The following is an 18,621-nucleotide window of genomic DNA, read 5'->3' as shown; positions in this document are numbered from 1 at the left end:
AATTACTCTACTTGCATTGGCAGTTCAGCAGAGGTGAGATGTGTGCACACAAGCATTAAATGGAGCTGCACTTCTTTTTTACTGTCTGCATTTTTAAAACAATTGCTCAGGCAAAAGCTAAGTTATTCCATTCTCATTCTCCGGTGGGGGTTTTAATCCATGTTAAATGACAAGCTAATTTGTGAGATTGGATTACACTAGAGGCTCGTTTATGCTGCCTTAGACACATGGGTTGCGTGAGGCCATTATACTCTACACACGACAAAGACACTCCCCCTCGTTAGCAGAGGGGGTTAGTGTGTGTGTGTGTGTGTGTGTGTGTGTGTGTGTGTGAGAGAGAGAGAGAGAGAGAAAAAATAATCATTTAGGGTGAGTAGATATGGTTATTGGTTTGACAAGAATCTATCTACTGTCTATCATTTTTTAAATTGCTTGCTTTCTGCAAATAAATTAGAAACTTCACTTCTAGGCTTCTATATGCAGAACTCTTGGCAGCTGGTTCGTCAGAATTACAATCACCTCTGCCCCCTAATCTTTAAAAAAGAGAAAAACTTAACATTTAAACTTAAATTTTGCCTTTTCTCAGTGACATCTATCTGGAGCTTTTCCTCACTGTCTGTGTTCCTATATTCATCAGCACACACACTTTGGGAACTCACGTCCCCCAGCAGAGTCACTGCTGCTCCCATTCTCTGGATGTCAGGGGCCACAGTAAGTAATTAAAGCCCATAGAAAAATGAAGGATTAGGCTGAATTAATCCCCAACTTTCCTCATCCTTGCAGCAGCGGGTGAAGGGATATGGAAACGTAGCAGAGCATGGCATAACTAATGGCAGTGGTTCTCCCATCGAAACACGAGGTGCAGTAACAGCTCCAACTTAGATGGCTGATGGAGAATGTGCGTGATTTGTTTTATTTTTTCTGTCTTTTTTCCATTGTGATCTAAAACCCATTTATCCAGTCACGAATCTGCGAAATACATGAAAATATATGTTAAAATATGAAGGACCATACTTGTGCAGAGCATTCCTGCGCCTGTCAAAATGGAGAGAGAAAATGGAAAATGTTGATATGGAGATTCTCATTTAATTTTATGCTGGTGTCCAGTTAGTGTCCTACAGCGCAGACTGTTCAAAGATAACTCAACAATAAAACACAGCACACACCAAACACAAAAACATCCAGACGTAAACAACATTTACGATTTCTAGCAGGTGTATAGGGTCAGACAATTGATGTTTTCTCCACCCTTTCCTTGCCCCAAAGCAAAAGCCCTCTGCTCTCTGATTAATCTGGGTCTTCATTAACTGAGGGCTGATGCCTTGGGCAGGACTAGTGTGAATGCTCTCTGTGCCACACGTGAGGAATAAGACAGGCATTGGTGGATAATTGGCTGTGCTGCCCAGGGGAGGCGAGTTACGGCTGACTCCTGCTGCCCATTATGTCAGTACGGCTGCAGCATGCCTAAGCTCTTCACCATCATGCACTCCGCTCCATCATTTGGACAGTGAGGACCATCAGGACTGTTAAAGACTCAAAAGCGGCAGTGTGACACAGTCGAAAGGGGCACTGAAAGGGGCTCGGCGGTCCCCAGGCACTGTGGCCCCTGCATATTATCAATGTTGAAGTAGTAAATGTTAAATATCACGGTGATGCAAGAATTCTTAATGTGCAAGAGAATGGGAATTAGAGGCAGAAAAGCAATATATCATTTTGCAGGAGAGGATGGTTTGACTTTGGTCTTCTTTGGTCTTTGATGGATGAACTGTTGAACTAGTCCTCCAGAGACCCAGTGATTAAGAGAGCGCAAAAAGCAGTGGATCTATTTCCAAACGTCTTTTTCCTTTCATGACATTGTCAATTACATGGTAAAGGTGAATTCAATGTAGCACACTCCTTTTTAACAAATAAGCAAAAATGAATTGATTAGTTCAGTTCAGCTAAAACAGTTAAAGAAACAACAGCCTTGTTCATTTGGATTGTTCCAACATAAATGATCACATATTAAACTAAATGACAACTCAAATGAGGGTATACATTAATTCTCCATAAACCCTAAAGGCTAATCTAGCATTGACAAGATAATTAGTGCCAAACCAACAAATCCTCACTGGTCCCTTCAAAATAAAGAACACCCACGAGCCCAGAAAGGGAAAATGCTTATCAAGCATGCTTATCCTTTGCCTAGGGGGCAGCAAGAAAAGCCCTAATGTGTTGAAGGAGCTACGTAATAACAAAGGCTTCTGGTAATCCATCTCTATGCCAGTTTGAAAAACACTGATGCACTGTAATTAGAGTTTCCTGTCCTTGTGAAACCAGGTAGTGGTTTTTATGACACTGACAGACATATCACACTCTCACTGAGTTGGTCATTCAGGTCTCAGCATAGTTACCGAGCCGAGAACAGTATTGCCTTGCTGCTTTATTGTTTTTTTTTTAACAATATAAAAAGCAACAGGTGCACTCATCTTAGGTTTATGAACATGGAGAGCTATATTGCATGTAGAATTTATCATATCACATATTACTTCTGACTTATAAGTTAATATTTGTATGCATAGATAATATTTCAGAGGAAAGATCTGCACCATTGAAAATTCATGTACACAATTACCTTGCAGGCAGCTGACTTATAGGAATCTGGCATTATTAGGATGGATAGTGACATCACTGCAATGGAAACTGAACAAAGGTGGTGGGTGATGTAATTATGTCATCACTGCCTTCTACTGAATCATTACAGACATGCTGTGAGGTCATCTTCCCACGCAATGCTCTACTAAAATACACAATAAAACTATTTGAAGCAAACTTCCCTAACTAAAACAAGGTAGCTAAAGTGCAAAGGCTGCACACTGACAACAGTGTTTGAGTGGTTTTAATCGTTTTGCCAACTTGTTGGGAGCTTTATTATGTTATTATATTATTTATTATTATTCACCATTATTATTATTTATTATTATTCACCAGGCTGCGCAGTGAAGGGCTGGGTCACAGGCAGATCACTTTGTGCCATGATACTAATCAACTTCACAATGTAACATTGCAAGAATTATACAGAGTTTTGGTACTGGTAATATGTCTACTTAAAGAATATATTATACACAAAAGATACAATAGGCATAAAACACTATGATTATTACATGGGGGGTATTATCTTATATAATGGAAGTAGGGCTGAACGATTTTGGAAAATAATCTAATTGCAATTTTTTATCTATAAAAAATTATAGATAAAATAATCTACTAAAAATAATAATCTACTAAAAAATTTTTATAGATAAAATAAGCAACTTTTTATCTATAAAAATAGGGGGGGGGGGGTGTAAACAGAGGCGGTCTTTGCGTAGAGGCGTTGCTAGGCAATTGCCTTGGGCCCCTCCCACTGTAGGGCCCCCTTGTCTAGCTAAAGCCAGGTTCACACTACACGACTTTTCAGTCATCAGGTTTTTGTGCCGTTCGCACTACACGACTGGTTGTGCTGTAATCGCAAGTCTTTCAGTTGTTGTGGCTTTCACACTACATGACTGATCGGTGACGTGGGCTCACGAATTAAACGACTGGGGAATCGCCGACTCATCTGGCTGCCGTCCAAAAACACGAAAATGAAACACTCGCGAGAACCAGCAACATCACGAAGAAAATAAAAACAACGTAGGCCTACATGTACTCCACATTTTCGTTATTATTATTTATTTTACCGTTTAACCACTCCATAGTCCCAAATTGCCAGAATTATTTCATCTCTCCGTTGCAGTGAACATAGATATAGTCAATCGCACTATTTCTCCAGTGCTGTCACAATAACTTAAACACAGTCTTGTAGTAAAGTTGTATGAAGCTAGACGCTGCTGTTGACTCACAGTCGCCGACTGGGCTAGATATTAAACATGCTAGATATGAAACATGCTAGATATTAAACATGCTAGATATCTGCCGGTCGTCTGCGATGAGTTGGCGGCCACTCGGCGAGCGTCTTTCAGCACTTCACACTACACGACTGAGCGAGCGCCGAATGATCCCCGATTTGCGTCCGACCACAGTTTCTGTCGGCGATCTACAAAAACAGTCGGCGACTGAAAAACCAGCCTAAAATCTTGTAGTGTGAACCTGAACTTATTTCTCGCATATTAATGTTGATGGGCCCCCTAGCTAAATTCGCCTTGAGCCTCCAAATTGCTAAGTCCGCCACTGGGTGTAAAATGGACTAAATTTAAGTATTATTATTATATCGTGATCGATCGATCGCCTGTGGTTGGCGCCAGAGCGAACTACTAATTTTTTAGTCTAAGACGCTCAATGCGTGAGAGTTGGCAACCCTGCAGGTATAGCAACTTGGCTAAAATATGTGCATGAGGGCATTTGGTAGCGCATATCCAGTGTTTAACAAAGCCATGAAGCCGGGCTTGTTCACTATATTAACGGGCATCATGTCTTTCACTATGAACTCCGTTACTGCCCGAGTTATTTCAGCGTGCCGCTTCGAATTACATCCATAAGGAGTTACACTTTCAAACGGTTCGGTCAGTGAACCCTGTCTGATGGACCGCGGTCAAGCTATCCGCGCTTTCGCGATTCATCCGTGCTTTAAATCTTATTGCGCCTATACGCGTGATTTTACGGTATTTCTCTGCTCACCGCATACTAAAGCTGTATAAGCGCAGAGAAACACTTTGGCGTATTTGAAGATGCAGCACTGGTCGTTGGCATTTTAGCCTTACAAATATCATACGAGGCTTTGTGGTGTTTTTTTAATGCTGAAGGTTTGTAGTGTTACCTCGCGTCGTAGCAACAGTAGCAAAGCATGTTTTGCAGGGTACCTGACGTTGAGCAGCATCTTTTTAAAAGCCAAAGTAATTTCACACAACTTATGTGCTGCCCCTCTTTGGTATTAGACTTTCAGTTGTGTCAGCTTCTGTCGAGCCTGAAGCCATTGTGCAACAAGTTAAAGTGCGCTGTGTTAACTTCACTTCTCCACCTCCCTGCCTCCTGCTCGGGTTTGCTCCGTTCGTCCTCGGCTCGGCTCGCTCCCAAGTCACGTGACCAGTTTAAATCGCAGCCTGTGCGATTAGACAATCGCGTTTTTAAAAATCGCGAAATTATCGCAAATGCAATTAATCGTTCAGCCCTAAGGAAAGCTTTTTAGAGCCACTACACTAGGAGATTTGGCTATAAGTTAAATTGCTACCATTCCAACACTAAATCTACACGACTGCATTTATGGCACACAGGGTCTGCTGTCAATCCGACAGTGCCTTGCAACAGTGCCACATGGGCTCTGTGTCCCTGGCAGTTTGCCCTGAGCTTTTGTCCACCAGGACCAAGGTTCCTGAAAGCATCATAACATGAAGATCCATCAATCAATCAATCAAATTTTATTTATATAGCGCTTTTTACAACAGTTGTTGTCACAAAGCAGCTTTACAAGTGCCGAGTCCTAGCCCCCAGTGAGCAAGATCATCGTTAAATGCTAGACTGGATGAACACTGAACACTCTCTCTCTTATTTAACATGATCCTAATACTGTGTTCATTGGAAACAGTGCCCAGAAAGTTCATTTTTAGAGCCACCTGCCACTCCCGTTTCATCAGGGCATGAAATGTAATTTATCTGATTTTTACCTGATGGCTCTTTTTCAGACCATTGGGAACAGTCTCAATTCTTGCTCTGGCATCTGTATAAGGATCAATATAATTTCTGCTAAAGCAGTTAAAGCAGGCCAAATTTGAACCAACTAGATACGTCTTTACATTTTAACGCTTCAGAGGTCATATATATCACTCTAGTTCCTCTCGAATGAGAACAATTATGTCAATAAAGATCCGGATGTACCTAGATCAGCCTTTTCTTTGCTCCTTATGCTGCTATAGGCTTGATCAGTTGCAAGAGTGCTTCTCACTGCAGGGTTTATTATACAATTGCAGCAATGCACAAAAGAACTCGGCTTTAGATTGAACATTTGTCATTTCGGTGTTTATAGTGTGAACACAGCGAGACTAGTGTGATAAGGTTAGCATTTGTTTTTGACTTGGCTGACATTTAATTCCAAACAAATGCTAATCTAAACTTCAGTGTCAAACAGCTGAGCCCTAAAATCTGTTTTGGAACAGTTCCATTAATTTGTCTATGATATGAAAATATTACCCCAATAAAAACCTAACCTTCAATGCTTAGTTTATATTGTAGTTACAATGTGTGTCCCAACTATTGATTTAACTGTGAACCTTGCAGTAATTAATTACTACAGTTTCACAACTAAATTAAGAGAAGGTCAGTCATGAGAACCATCAGTCAATAGGTCAAAACAGCTCTGCTTAAAAAAAATAGGACCTAATATGTTAGTCCAAAATATTAGATGAATAGAACTTTTTGTGGTTTCAAACACTACTCACATGAGTATTTACAGAGAATATACTCTATGAAAAATATTAAACATGCATCTGTGTGTGTTTGTGTGTGCGTCTGCTTCCAAAGTACCAAAGTAATAAAGTATTCAATTCCAAATTGCCCTTCCACAACCAGAAAAAGTATGTCTGAATACAGCATACAGAATGGAACTTTACACATGTCTGGAGGTAACTATGTAAACGTGAAGGAAATTATAAGCCTCTGGATTGATATTTCGGATTTGTAGCGTTTTCAGGAATATGGTCAACACAATAATTGTTAGAATCTTTAAGGTTTTTGGAAAGCATCTAAAGAGGTTTTGTCATAGTTTAGTCATAATTAACCTCAAATCCAACAGCCCACATCTTCAGGCGTATTCTTTGAAGATACAACAAGCTTTCATTTACTATTGTGCATGTCAGCAAATCTGAAGGTAAATGGCCTACAACTAATGGCTAACAACAATACTGCGCATAAATTAAGCATGCACACTCCTAAACTTGCCTGCTTAAATTCATCCTTGCGATTTCTAATGGTGTCAGGAGTTCAGACACATGAGGCTCGTGCGTACCTGCTGCGCCGCTCACGTGCGCTCCTGGGCGTTCAGCGGGGCGCTCCGTCTCCTAATCCATTTGGTCGACCAACGCTCGGCCACTTTTCGCCTGCGAGATCAGCATAGTCTGGTCGCATCAGATCGGTCCGAGTTGCATTACCGTGTTGAGATGACGCTCTCAATCCGAACATTCGTTTTATCCGGATGTCCTAGGACAGCACGAACGTGCAGTTTCAACACCAGTAAATTCCACTTGATGTTCACACTTCTAATATGTCGGCTATAGTGAGCCTATTGAAAAGAAAACCAACCAACCAACCAACCAAACAAGAGCAACTCTGAATGTGTCACGGAGAGAAACTAGCACTTCACATTACTGGTACATTGCTAATATTGGCAAAAATCTCCTAAGTTTGATCCGCCCAGTGGAAGGCTAAAGACGCGTCTATCCTCCCGAGGGTTACACGAAACACCACCTGCGCTCGGATCAAGTTTAACTTCTGGCTGTATGAAGCAGTGGCTCATCTCACCCTGTAGCTTCACACCCCTCCTCTTAAGACATCCGCTTATTACCCCCGCTTTTTGATCAATTAATAATATGATCAGTATCAGTATTATCATGTAACAAAAGCATCAGCGACAATAATAATGATAATAACAGTGATAATAATAATAATCATAATAATTAATAATAATAACAACGTTAATTGATTTATCATCATCATCTACACGGGCGGCAGTGAACTAATGCCTTATATAATTTGTTAAAGTATAACATGTAAAAATTTATATTAAACTGCAATATTAACCATAGATCATTTTTGACAAAGCGACAAAATGTATGTATGTATGATTATAATGAATCTAATTTATTACATGTCTATAAAACGGTACGGTGATTTTACAATGAAGTTAATTGTTTTGTATAACGTAATACGATTTTATCCCGTCATCCTCTCCTTTAGATAATCAAGTGTACGGACTGGTCCAAATACAAATGTGTATACATGGCGCCATCGTGTGGAACAATTCAGTTCACCAACACAGTGGCGTTCACCAGCTGCACAGAAATAATGCTCACTGGATGGTATTCTGGTTCTCCTAATGAAGCTCTAGAGCAGGGATACTCAACTTGATCTAGCTGAGGGCCACATTTGGAAAATGAGAAGCGGCCGAGGGCCAGTCATTAAATTACATTCATATAAAATGAGCAAACTTAAAAAAAAAGACTGATAGCTTGTGCATTTTCAAAAGCTGGTGCTGTAAACTTGAAGTTGAGCGAATGTGATTTACAATTTTGATCACTGTGTCCATCACTCCTTTCATTTCACTGGACAGTTTGGCACACAACACCGTCTGGTGAATGATGCAGTGTAGTGAGTTAACTGTGGGGTGGTCTGACATGAGACGTGATGCTAAGCCCCTCTCTTGACCTATCATAGATGGCCCACTGTCAGTTACAAGGAGGTTGATTTTATCCAGCTCCAGAGAATTCTTATCAAAGAAACTTTTCATAGAATTGTACATGGCCTCACCTGTTGTATTGCTCTTGAGGGGCAAAAGGCACAGCAGCTCCTCTTTGAAAAGCTCCCCGTTAAAATATCTCACAAACACGGACAGCTGTACAGTGTCTGTTGCATCTGTAGACTCATCAATCAATCAATCAATCAAAGTTTATTTGTATAGCGCTTTTAACAACTCAAGTTGTCGCAAAGCAGCTTTACAGGATTTATAAGGTTAACAATACTATGGGTCCAGAACCCTAATGAGCAAGCCAAAGGCGACAGTGGCGAGGAAAAACTCCCTATGATGGTGGGGAATAGGAAGAAACCTCGGGAGAACCAAGACTCAAAAGGGAACCCATCCTCCATTGGGCGGCCCGTTAACACACAAATACACAAGTCACACACAATTCACACAATCAGACTAGGTAAAAGGTAGAATTGAAAGTTCTGGGTTTTGATATTGTCACTGTAAATGTCTGTTGATGAATGCCAGGCTTTCATTCCGTGTCGGAGCAGTGATGCTGGTATTGTAGGCTCCGACTGCAGTGTTACTCCCCAGGTGAACCCCGGCATCAGCACATCCACCGGCAGCCAGACCATCCCCCAGGTGCCTGCAGGTGCCTGTATCCAATCGTCTTGGGAAGAGCCATGCAAGAAGATAGACAATACAGACTGAGTGGACATGAATTTAAACCACCATTGATTTAAATGTACGTAGCTCACGTGCCAGTGATCAGCATGTGGCTCCGGCAGACTAATCTATAGCAGCATAACTAAAGGGAGGGGTTCAGAGGTGACCTTTTTAGCCAGCTCCCAGGTTACATGCAGCAAAGTAGCGGTGGCTTTTTCAGCAGCAGTAGTGGAAGTCGTCAAGATGGTTGATGTGGTAGAATAAGACAACTTTAAGGCCTCAATCTTGTCTTTTCGTGCAATGCTACTAACCGGAAAAGCTGCACTGAAGCTAGCATGTTTTCACTCGTAAAGACACTTAATGTTAGCAACTTTGCATACAGCAACTGTCTTTTGGCAAATTAAACACAACGGTTTTGCATTGGCATGAGGTGGCAAAATGAATGCAAACCCATCTGTCCATTTGTTATTAAACTCTGTTTTCGACGTCAACTTTTCTCCGCTTACTAACCTCACTCATTTTTTTGCCAAGATATTCATTTAAGGACACGTCTTTTCCGCGCAGATCAGCAGTGATTCTTGACCTGCGCAAACTGTTCACTACCTTAAAGGCCCAAATCGCTAGGACCTAAAGGGCCGTGTACAAACTAATGATTCAGAGGACTCGTCTTACAGACAGTTCCCTTTGTGAACACAAGGGGGAATTATTCAGCATTTGTTACACCATAAAAATTAAAATGTGTAAATTATTTGAATTTTGAGCAATTACAAGAAGTGGCCGCGGGCCAGTCACCACCCAATCACGGGCCGGATTTGGCCCGCGGGCCGTGAGATGAGTATTACTGCTCTAGAGGGATGGCTAACACAAATGCATACAGGTTAAACTGTGTACACATACAATATATATATATATATATATATATATATATATATATATATATATATATATATATATAATATATTTTAATATATATATATTTTATATATATATATATATATATATATATATATATATATAAAATATATTTTAAAAATAATATATTTTTAATATCATGTCAGTAATTTGGTGTATGTATGTTGTATATATATATATATATATATATATATATATATATATATATATATATATACACAACATACATACACCAAAATACTGACATGATATTAAAAATATATTATTTGATGCTCCTTTTTCCTAAATGTTAATACCATCTTCACCAAGTTTAACTCACAGGAACAAGTATCAGGTTTATTAATTAAACAATTAAACATAACAGGAAAAGAAAGCAATTAAAATTACACTGTGGTATGTTTTTATAGCATTAGCCTATTAAATCTTTAGATAGCAAAGATACATACACTACCACACTACTTTCGGAATGCTTGCAATAAAAAACAACAGTTACATCGGTGTCAACATGCAACCTGTAGTGTGCTATATATTACACAATGTCAGTGTCTTCTTCCCAGCATATATGAGTAACCAGGGTACCAAAGGTAATTGGATGGATGAAGTTTGTGGGTGTCTGGGATTTGGAGAACTTTTGAAAAAAAAATTATGAGGTTAAAGTGAAGAATGTAACAGAACTGTTAATTCATTTGTTTGGACAAAGTAAGCATTAGCTTGCCAAAACAGGAGATTCACTGTGTGCTGCAGTAATATGCCCTGGAATGAACATTACCACATATCACTGGTAAGTAAGTGGTTGGATGTCAAGGTGGTGCTCAGAAAACTATGTGTGCTTTTCAGATTAGTTTTGGTCTACCTTTGAGGTCTTTTTAGAAAGGACAACATCCACCCTTTGCAGGAAGGTGATTCTTTCATTTCTTGAAAACATAGAGTTGTCTCTCAGATAGTCATCAGCATAAGATATACAGACACCGAGCCAAGGTCAGGCAACAGACAAATTGGCTTCACCAGTGGTCTACTAACTGTCTTGAGTCACCACATACTCTGTACTCCACTGTCTGTTCCCCGAATCAAACAAAATTTCAGAAAGGCTGGAAAAAGTCTGGACTGCAAATATGTTCAACAAAACAAGATCAATTTGTAGCTACACCACCTTTGATCTAAAATTAGTATTGCTTAATATAAGATCCCTTGCACCTGAAGCTGTCATTGTGAATGATATCATTACTGTTTAGAAACTTGCTAATTTCTATGAATAAAATACTAATTATAGGTGATTTTGATATTCATTATGAATTAGATAGAGCACAATGAGACAATTAGCTGTATGTATCCTAGACTCATGAGGTTTCACAGAAAATAGCCTATAGTATGACCTACTCATTGTGGGAATCATGTTTGATTTACTTTTGACATTTGTTGTCAACACAGAAGCCAGCTGTTTCATTACTTGTCATATCTACACTTCACCTTAATCATAAAATCATATGTCCTCTCTATGTTACCCTCTTAATTGTTTCAAGCATATAATAACATTCATTCTCTAGTAAAAATAGCAAATTGTCCAGAAATATTAACTGCTTTTAGCTTTCTGTTTAATTAACCTAGCCACTAGGGTGCACACACCAGTGTATTTTAGTGCCGGTCCCAAGCCCGGATAAATAAGGAGGGTTGCGTCAGGAAGGGCATCCGGTGTAAAAACTGCGCCAAATCAAATGATGCGGATCAAAAATAGAAATTCCATACTGGATTGGTCGAGGCCCGGGTTAACAACGACCGCCACTGGTGCTGTTGTCCAACAGGGCATTAGCGGAAATTGTACTACTGTTGGGACAAGGAGGAGGAGGAGAGGGGGGAAGAGGGTTCTGAAGCTGAAGGAGAGGAGGCAGAGCAGGAAGGTGGAGGTTACAGTTGGTACCTTGAATGTGGGCTCTATGACAAGTAAAGGGAGAGAGCTAGCTGATGCGATGGAGAAGAGGAAGATAGATATACTGTGTGTACAGGAGACCAAGTGGAAGGGGAGCAAGGCCAGGTGCATTGGTGGTGGCTTCAAACTCTTCTATCATGGTGTAGACAGGAAGAGAAATGGAGTAGGGGTAATACTGAAGGATGAATTTAGTAAGAGTGTAGTAGAGGTAAAGCGAGTAAGTGACAGGGTGATCTGTGTAAAGTTAGAGATTGATGGGGTGATGATGAATGCAATCAGTGCTTATACTCCTCAGGTAGTTTGTGATTTGGAGGAGAAAGAAGAATTCTGGAGAGAGTTAGATGAAGTTGTTTCGCAGGTTCCTAAAGAAGAGAGAGTGATTATTGGAGCAGATTTAAATGGACATGTTGGTGGAGGGAACAGTATTGATGAGGAGGTGTTGGGTAGATATGGTGTTAATGAAAGGAATACGGAAGGACATGGTGGTAGATTTTGCTAAAAGGATAAAGATGGCTATAGTTAACACTTACTTTAAGAAAAAGGAAGAGCACAGGGTAATGTATAAGAGTGGGGGAAGATGCACACAGGTCGACTATATCCTCTGTAGGAGACGAAACCTGAAAGAGGTTAGTGATTGCAAGGTGTTACCAGGAGAGAGTGTAGCTAAACAGCATAGGATGGTGATATGTAGGATGGTTTTGGAGGTGAAGAAGAGGTAGAGAGTGAGAGTGGAACCTAAGATCAGGTGGTGGAAGTTAAATGATGAGGACTGTGGTGTAAAATTCAGGGATGAGGTGAGGCAGGTACTGGGTAATGGTGGTGGTGTTCTGGATACCTGGGATGAGACTTCAAATGCAGTGAGGGATGTGGCTAGGAAGGTACTTGGTGTGACCTCAGGACAGAGGAAGATAGACAAGGAGTCGTGGTGATGGAATGAGGAAGTTCAGGAAAGTTTGAGAGGAAAGCGGTTGGCTAAAAAGAATTGGGATTTTCAGTGAGATGAAGAAAGTAGACAGAGGTACAAGGTGATGTGTCGTAAGTCAAAGAGAGCAGTGGCAGAAGCTAAAGAGAAGGCATATAGCAAGCTGTATGAGAAGCTGGACACTAAGGAAGGGGAAAATGATCTGTACAGATTGGCCAGAAAGACAAACTGTGATGGGCAGGATGTGCACCAGTTAGGATGATAAATGATAAAGATGGTAATGTGTTGTCTGGTGAGGAGAGTGTCTTGGGAAGGTGGAAGGAGTATTTTGAGGAACTGTTGAATCAAGAGAATGAAAGGGAAAGAAGGTTAGAAGAGGTAAAGGTTGTGAATCAGGAAGTGCCCCAGGTGAGCAAGGAGGAAGTAAGGGCTGCAATTCAGAGAATGAAGTGTGGTAAGGCAGTTGGACCGGATGATATTCAAAAGAAGGCATGGAAATGTTTGGGAGAGACAGCAGTCGAGTTTTCGACTGGGTTATTTAACAGAATCTTGGAAGGTCAGAAGATGCCTGAGGAGTGGAGACGAAGCATAATGGTGGCGATTTTCAAGAATAAGGGCGACGTTCAGAGCTATAGTAATTACAGGGGAATAAAGTTGATCAGTCACACCCTGAATATGATCAAGACCAGGCTGGTGATGCCTGGCATTAACACTTGGTACATTCAGATTCAAGTCACAATGGATTCAGAATGTTGGCACCTGGTGCTGAGCTACGGAATGCTCCACGTTCTACCCCAGAGTTCAAACATCGTCTTCTTATGATGCTCAAAGATTTCCTTCACAAACATTTTCCCGGTCTCACCACTTCGTTTTCACCACTCTAACCCACACCTTGTAAATAAACACGCCCTTCCTGCATGCAAGTCACTCAGTCTGTTCAAGACTTGCCCTCAGGCAATTTCCCACCACACCTGCTAAACTGCCACAAACCTGCTCCCTTAAACAACTGATGCAGATACTGAGCCCAGGATAGCTATAGCAGAGGGGTTGGAATATTTTACTTCAGAATGATTTCCACTTCTAAACCTTCTACATGCCTTCTGGATCCATTCCTATGAGATTACTTAAAAGAAAGCATTTTTAACAACAGCAATTTCTAAGTCTCTAAATCCAAAAACTGAATGTAATAGTAATCCAACCTCTTAAGAGAAAATCTAATCTTAACTTACATAAGGTTTGAAATTACAGAACAATTAAACATTTTGGAGAAGGGTTCAAAGAAATGGGTAGTACATCACTTAAGCATGCATTTGCATAAGAATCACCCTGTTGAAAAGTTTCATCCAGGATTTCAGGCTGCATCACATTACAACTACAGCTTTAGTGAATATAACACAGGATATTTTCCCTGTTTTTTGCTGGTCCTCCTGGATCTGAGTGCAATATTTGACACAGCAGACTAGACAGTCTAGAAAACCTTGTAGGGGTCAAAAGAAAATTATTTCAAATCTTATCTGAACGATATTCGTTTGTAAAAGTATGTAGGCTTATGGCAATTCCTAAAATACAGTGTCCCTCAAGGTTCCGAGCTCGACCCGTTATGGTGTGAGGGAGGGGAAGCCAAGAGAGTGGTGCAGCAGATAACATAATTAACGTGCAGACAGACACATCACAGCAACACAAACCGACAATGCAGGGCAAAACATGAAGGTTTACAGATTTGGTACATTTCTCACATCATGGTTTACATTGGCATCATAATAAGTGCATTTCTCAAAACAGTTAGTGCAAACAGCAAACCCCAATGAAATCCCTGCAAAAGCACATACTTCACTCAAAATTCTTTGTTTTTGCCTCAAAAGCAATCAATATGTCAGTGCCATCAGAATATCTAGTCTGTATTCTAGGCAAGAATATCTTGAATCATGTTGTCAGTGTAACTGTAAGTCACAGTCAGTGCAGACTATAAGTATATTCTGATGGAGAACGCTGAACATTCTGTGGTATATCAAATGAAACAATATGTTACACACAAAATACAAACTTACACAGAACACAAAGTTACACATAACTGTATGTGGGAGACTGATAGAAAGAAATTGGTCTGGAATCAAATTTGTACAGCAATATTGTTGGACTGTATTGTTCGCACTGCAATTTGTTGACAAAAACAAATCAAATTGAAATTCAGAAAAAACAACTAACAGAAAAAAACTGTAAAATTATAAACGTACTCTACACATTCAAAACAACATGAACACAAACAGCCTCCTATTGTTGAGGTGTGAAAATGGGACCTCTGCTACCAGTATGAGCTAGTCTTGATGTCTTGTATGGTATAAGAATGCAAAAATGCAAAACATAAAATTGAATAACATTTCATAATTGATGTCAATGTGCAGCAATACAGCGAGAGTACATTTCAGAATCACATACATGTTTTCTCTATGAAATGTTTGAATGATTGAAGACACAGTTTTTCTTTCAATGTTTGGCTGTAACCGGCGACCAACTTCAGCTATTGTGAGACCATGACTTATTTCACCTGGGACAAACCTATGGACATGGACCCTCCTACCTCTTCCTCTGTTTTGTCCCCTCAGCCTTACACCACAGTCTTACTCCTCTTCTTGGCTGTTCACTCTGTACATGGACTTGTCTTTCCATTATGAGACTGTGATAAATGTTTGCCAATTACAGTAAAGGTTCATAAGACGCACCTCTAAACTATGGTTGAGACCATTGGTTGATCTAAACCTTCACAAATTCTCTTTCTTACTATAACTGAATGCCAAGGTTCACCTGTGAACAATTTCATCAAGTTAGGATAAAAAAAAAACCAAAATAAATATAAAATGATGTCTGAGAGATTATGACAACACATTCAGTACTTTTGCATGTAATGACCTAAACAATTACCTAAAGCCTAAATGCTTTGGAGGGTAAGACAATTCAACAGACAATACATAGAATACATTTTGATAAACATGACATATGACATAAACATATATCATAATCAATTGATAATGCAATAAACAACAGAAAATTGTCCATGACCATTTGCAAAAGCAAATGTACAAAAGTATTTGCAAAATGTGAAACACAATGAGTAATGTGATTATGGTGTGCACAAGTGACAAGTAGATGTGGAGATTGAACAGTTTTGAGAATTTAAATTCTGATCTGAGAAATGAACCAAATCCACTGGGAAAAATTGTGAATACGTACATTGATAAAGGGGAAACAAGATACAGATGAAACAGAAGGCAGGCAAACAAGGGGACATGACAATGACAACATCAGCAACACAACAAACACGAACACAACAGACCATACCAAGGTCAAGTCTATGGGGCATAAGGGGTGCCATTCCATTACAGTACCATTTACTCTATCCTGTGTAGTGTCATTTGTAAACATGGCATTAGTTTCTAATGATATGCTGATGACATTCATTTATATCAACCAAACAAAGGCTAAACATCGGCATAATTCAAGGACATAAAAGGACATAAAAGCATGAATGTTAGAAAACATCATCCTACTGAAACGCAGAGATCTTTTTTCTTGGGCCTAAAGCTGCTAGAAGCAAACTGAATTAATATAAGCCTTAAATTTAAATTAATGTTAAATCTTCATAACCACACATGGCCTAGATTAGACTAATGTAATGTACTGTTAAATGAATTTTCATGTTAGAGTCTAAACAAACCAGTGCAGAATGCATAATCTGTATGGAAAACTGTATTTACCTTGGCATTGTTGAATAAGGAGAATTTGGTATGTGGAACTGACAAAATATGAACCTTATATTCTGTTGTTACCTCCTTAAAATTTTAATCCCATATTAATAAAACATTATAGGGCAAATTCTTTTTACATAACAGTCTTGACTGATAAATAATTATCTTCCTAAAATTTGCATATACCTGCCCACATTTATGGTCCTCTAGGTATTGGGAAGAACGTTTTCTATTCACAAACTTTTTTGCGAATTTTGAAAAGGCACAAAATAATAATAATAATAATAATAATAATAATAATAATAATAAAGAAAACAAAACTGAATGGAAAATAGCACATTTGAAAAAAAAAACACCTAAATATTGCAAAAAGATTTGTATTCTAGGATGAGGTAGAAAAGAGTGATGGAAAAGAATAGTCAACAAATAAACAATGACTAATCAAGCCATGAAACCAAATTAAATAAAAAACAACTTAAACCTGGCAACAGGCAGGAAGAGGAGCAAGAGGCATGACAATGGAGCAACAGGCATGGTTGATGTTCATATTTAAATGGATCATGGACAAGCTGTGAGTTACTTTGCACATTTCACTATGGAAAGTTTCTTAATGTGAAATGTGAAATGTGCCATATTTGTCAATTGTGATTTTTTTCACCGCAATCGAAATTTAGATGGGTAACCGCATTTAACCATCTGTGCAGTTAGAACACACACACACACACACACACACACACACTAGTAATTACATGCCCAGAGCGGTGGGCAGCCCTAGCCCAGCGCCCAGGGAGCATTTGGGGTTAGGTGCCTTGCTCAAGGGCACTTCAGTCATTGCCTCATGCCTGGGAGTCGAACCCATGACCCTCTGGTCACAAGACAGTTGTCTACCAGTTAAACCTTGACAACACTGCACAGTGGTAGACACAGAAAGAGGGGAGGTCCAACTTTTTTGGCATCACAATCCTGACCACAACCTGTAACTAGCTTGCCATGCTATATAATTGTATCCACTTTTAGTCAGTGGAAGACAGATCATCCTGGAAGACCAAATGTCAAAATTTCTCTTGAAGAGGGCTACTATGGAAGATGGGAAACCAACTGTTTCTCTCTCTCTTTAGCTGCAGATATAATCAGGTGCTCTTGGTACATTCCACTGTATGTGTTGTGGGTTTGTGTGTATTTTGTTTGTTTATAATTACAGCACCAGATCCCGTAGACCATCACTATGGTTGACCTGAGCCTTCCAGTGATGGTTGGCATCTATAAACAGGAAAAGGACTGGCTCAAAGGTGGAAAATCAGGACATCACATCATCACAAAACATCATCACAAAACATCACAAAGACAGTAATAAAATAACAAGTCATTAAACCAATTACTAATTACAGCTGTGAGGATGTGCTCATCACCCTGGTTATTTTTGCTGCGCCCACCCCTATTTTTGCTGTGCCCACCCCTATTTTTGCTGTGCCCACCCCTATTTTTGCTGCGCCCACCCCTATTTCTGCTGCGCCCACCCCTATTTTTGCTGTGTCCACCCCTATTTCTGCTGTGCCCACCCCTATTTTTGCTGTGCCCACCCCTATTTCTGCTGCGCCCACCCCTATTTCTGCTGTGCCCACCCCTATTTTTGCTGCGCCCACCCCTATTTCTGCTGTGCCCACCCCTATTTTTGCTGCGCCACCCCTATTTTTGCTGCGCCCACCCCTATTTCTCTAGGCCATGAGACCATATAGCCCCCTCCATTCTGCAAAAAAAATGTTCTGTCTTGCCTCTGTGGCAGTTGCTTGGAAGTTAGCTGGTTCCACATGTCATTTCAGCTCTTCCAGTAACAACACATCCAGGAAGTCTTCTAATGCGAACTCCTCCTATACAGGCTTCTCAAAAGACAGACATGCCTATCATACCATTGGATTCAGTTCTGTTGCCAACATGCCTATCTGCTCTCTCTATAGCCTCCATCTCACCAGGAGTAGCTGTTGGGCTGATAGCGGTGCTACCTGCCTGAAACATTTCTGGAGAGCTGTGGTCAATGCAGCAAGAT

At 40.0% G+C, this 18,621-nt stretch overlaps 1 protein-coding gene across 1 annotated transcript in view; it reads right to left on the bottom strand.

Annotated features, from left to right (window-relative positions):
• The window catches only part of LOC143514802 (chemokine-like protein TAFA-2), a 42,881-nt gene extending 35,433 nt beyond the window's left edge, over positions 1-7,448 (bottom strand). The window contains exon 1 of the mRNA XM_077006438.1: positions 6,959-7,448. The gene's annotated coding sequence lies outside the window, so the exon portion shown is untranslated. The remainder of the gene's footprint in view (positions 1-6,958) is intronic.
• Between the last annotated feature and the right edge of the window lie 11,173 nt (positions 7,449-18,621).

Source organism: Brachyhypopomus gauderio, chromosome 5 (assembly GCF_052324685.1).
Source record: "Brachyhypopomus gauderio isolate BG-103 chromosome 5, BGAUD_0.2, whole genome shotgun sequence".
Lineage (NCBI taxonomy): Eukaryota > Metazoa > Chordata > Actinopteri > Gymnotiformes > Hypopomidae > Brachyhypopomus > Brachyhypopomus gauderio.
This window is presented reverse-complemented; position numbering and strand designations above follow the sequence as displayed.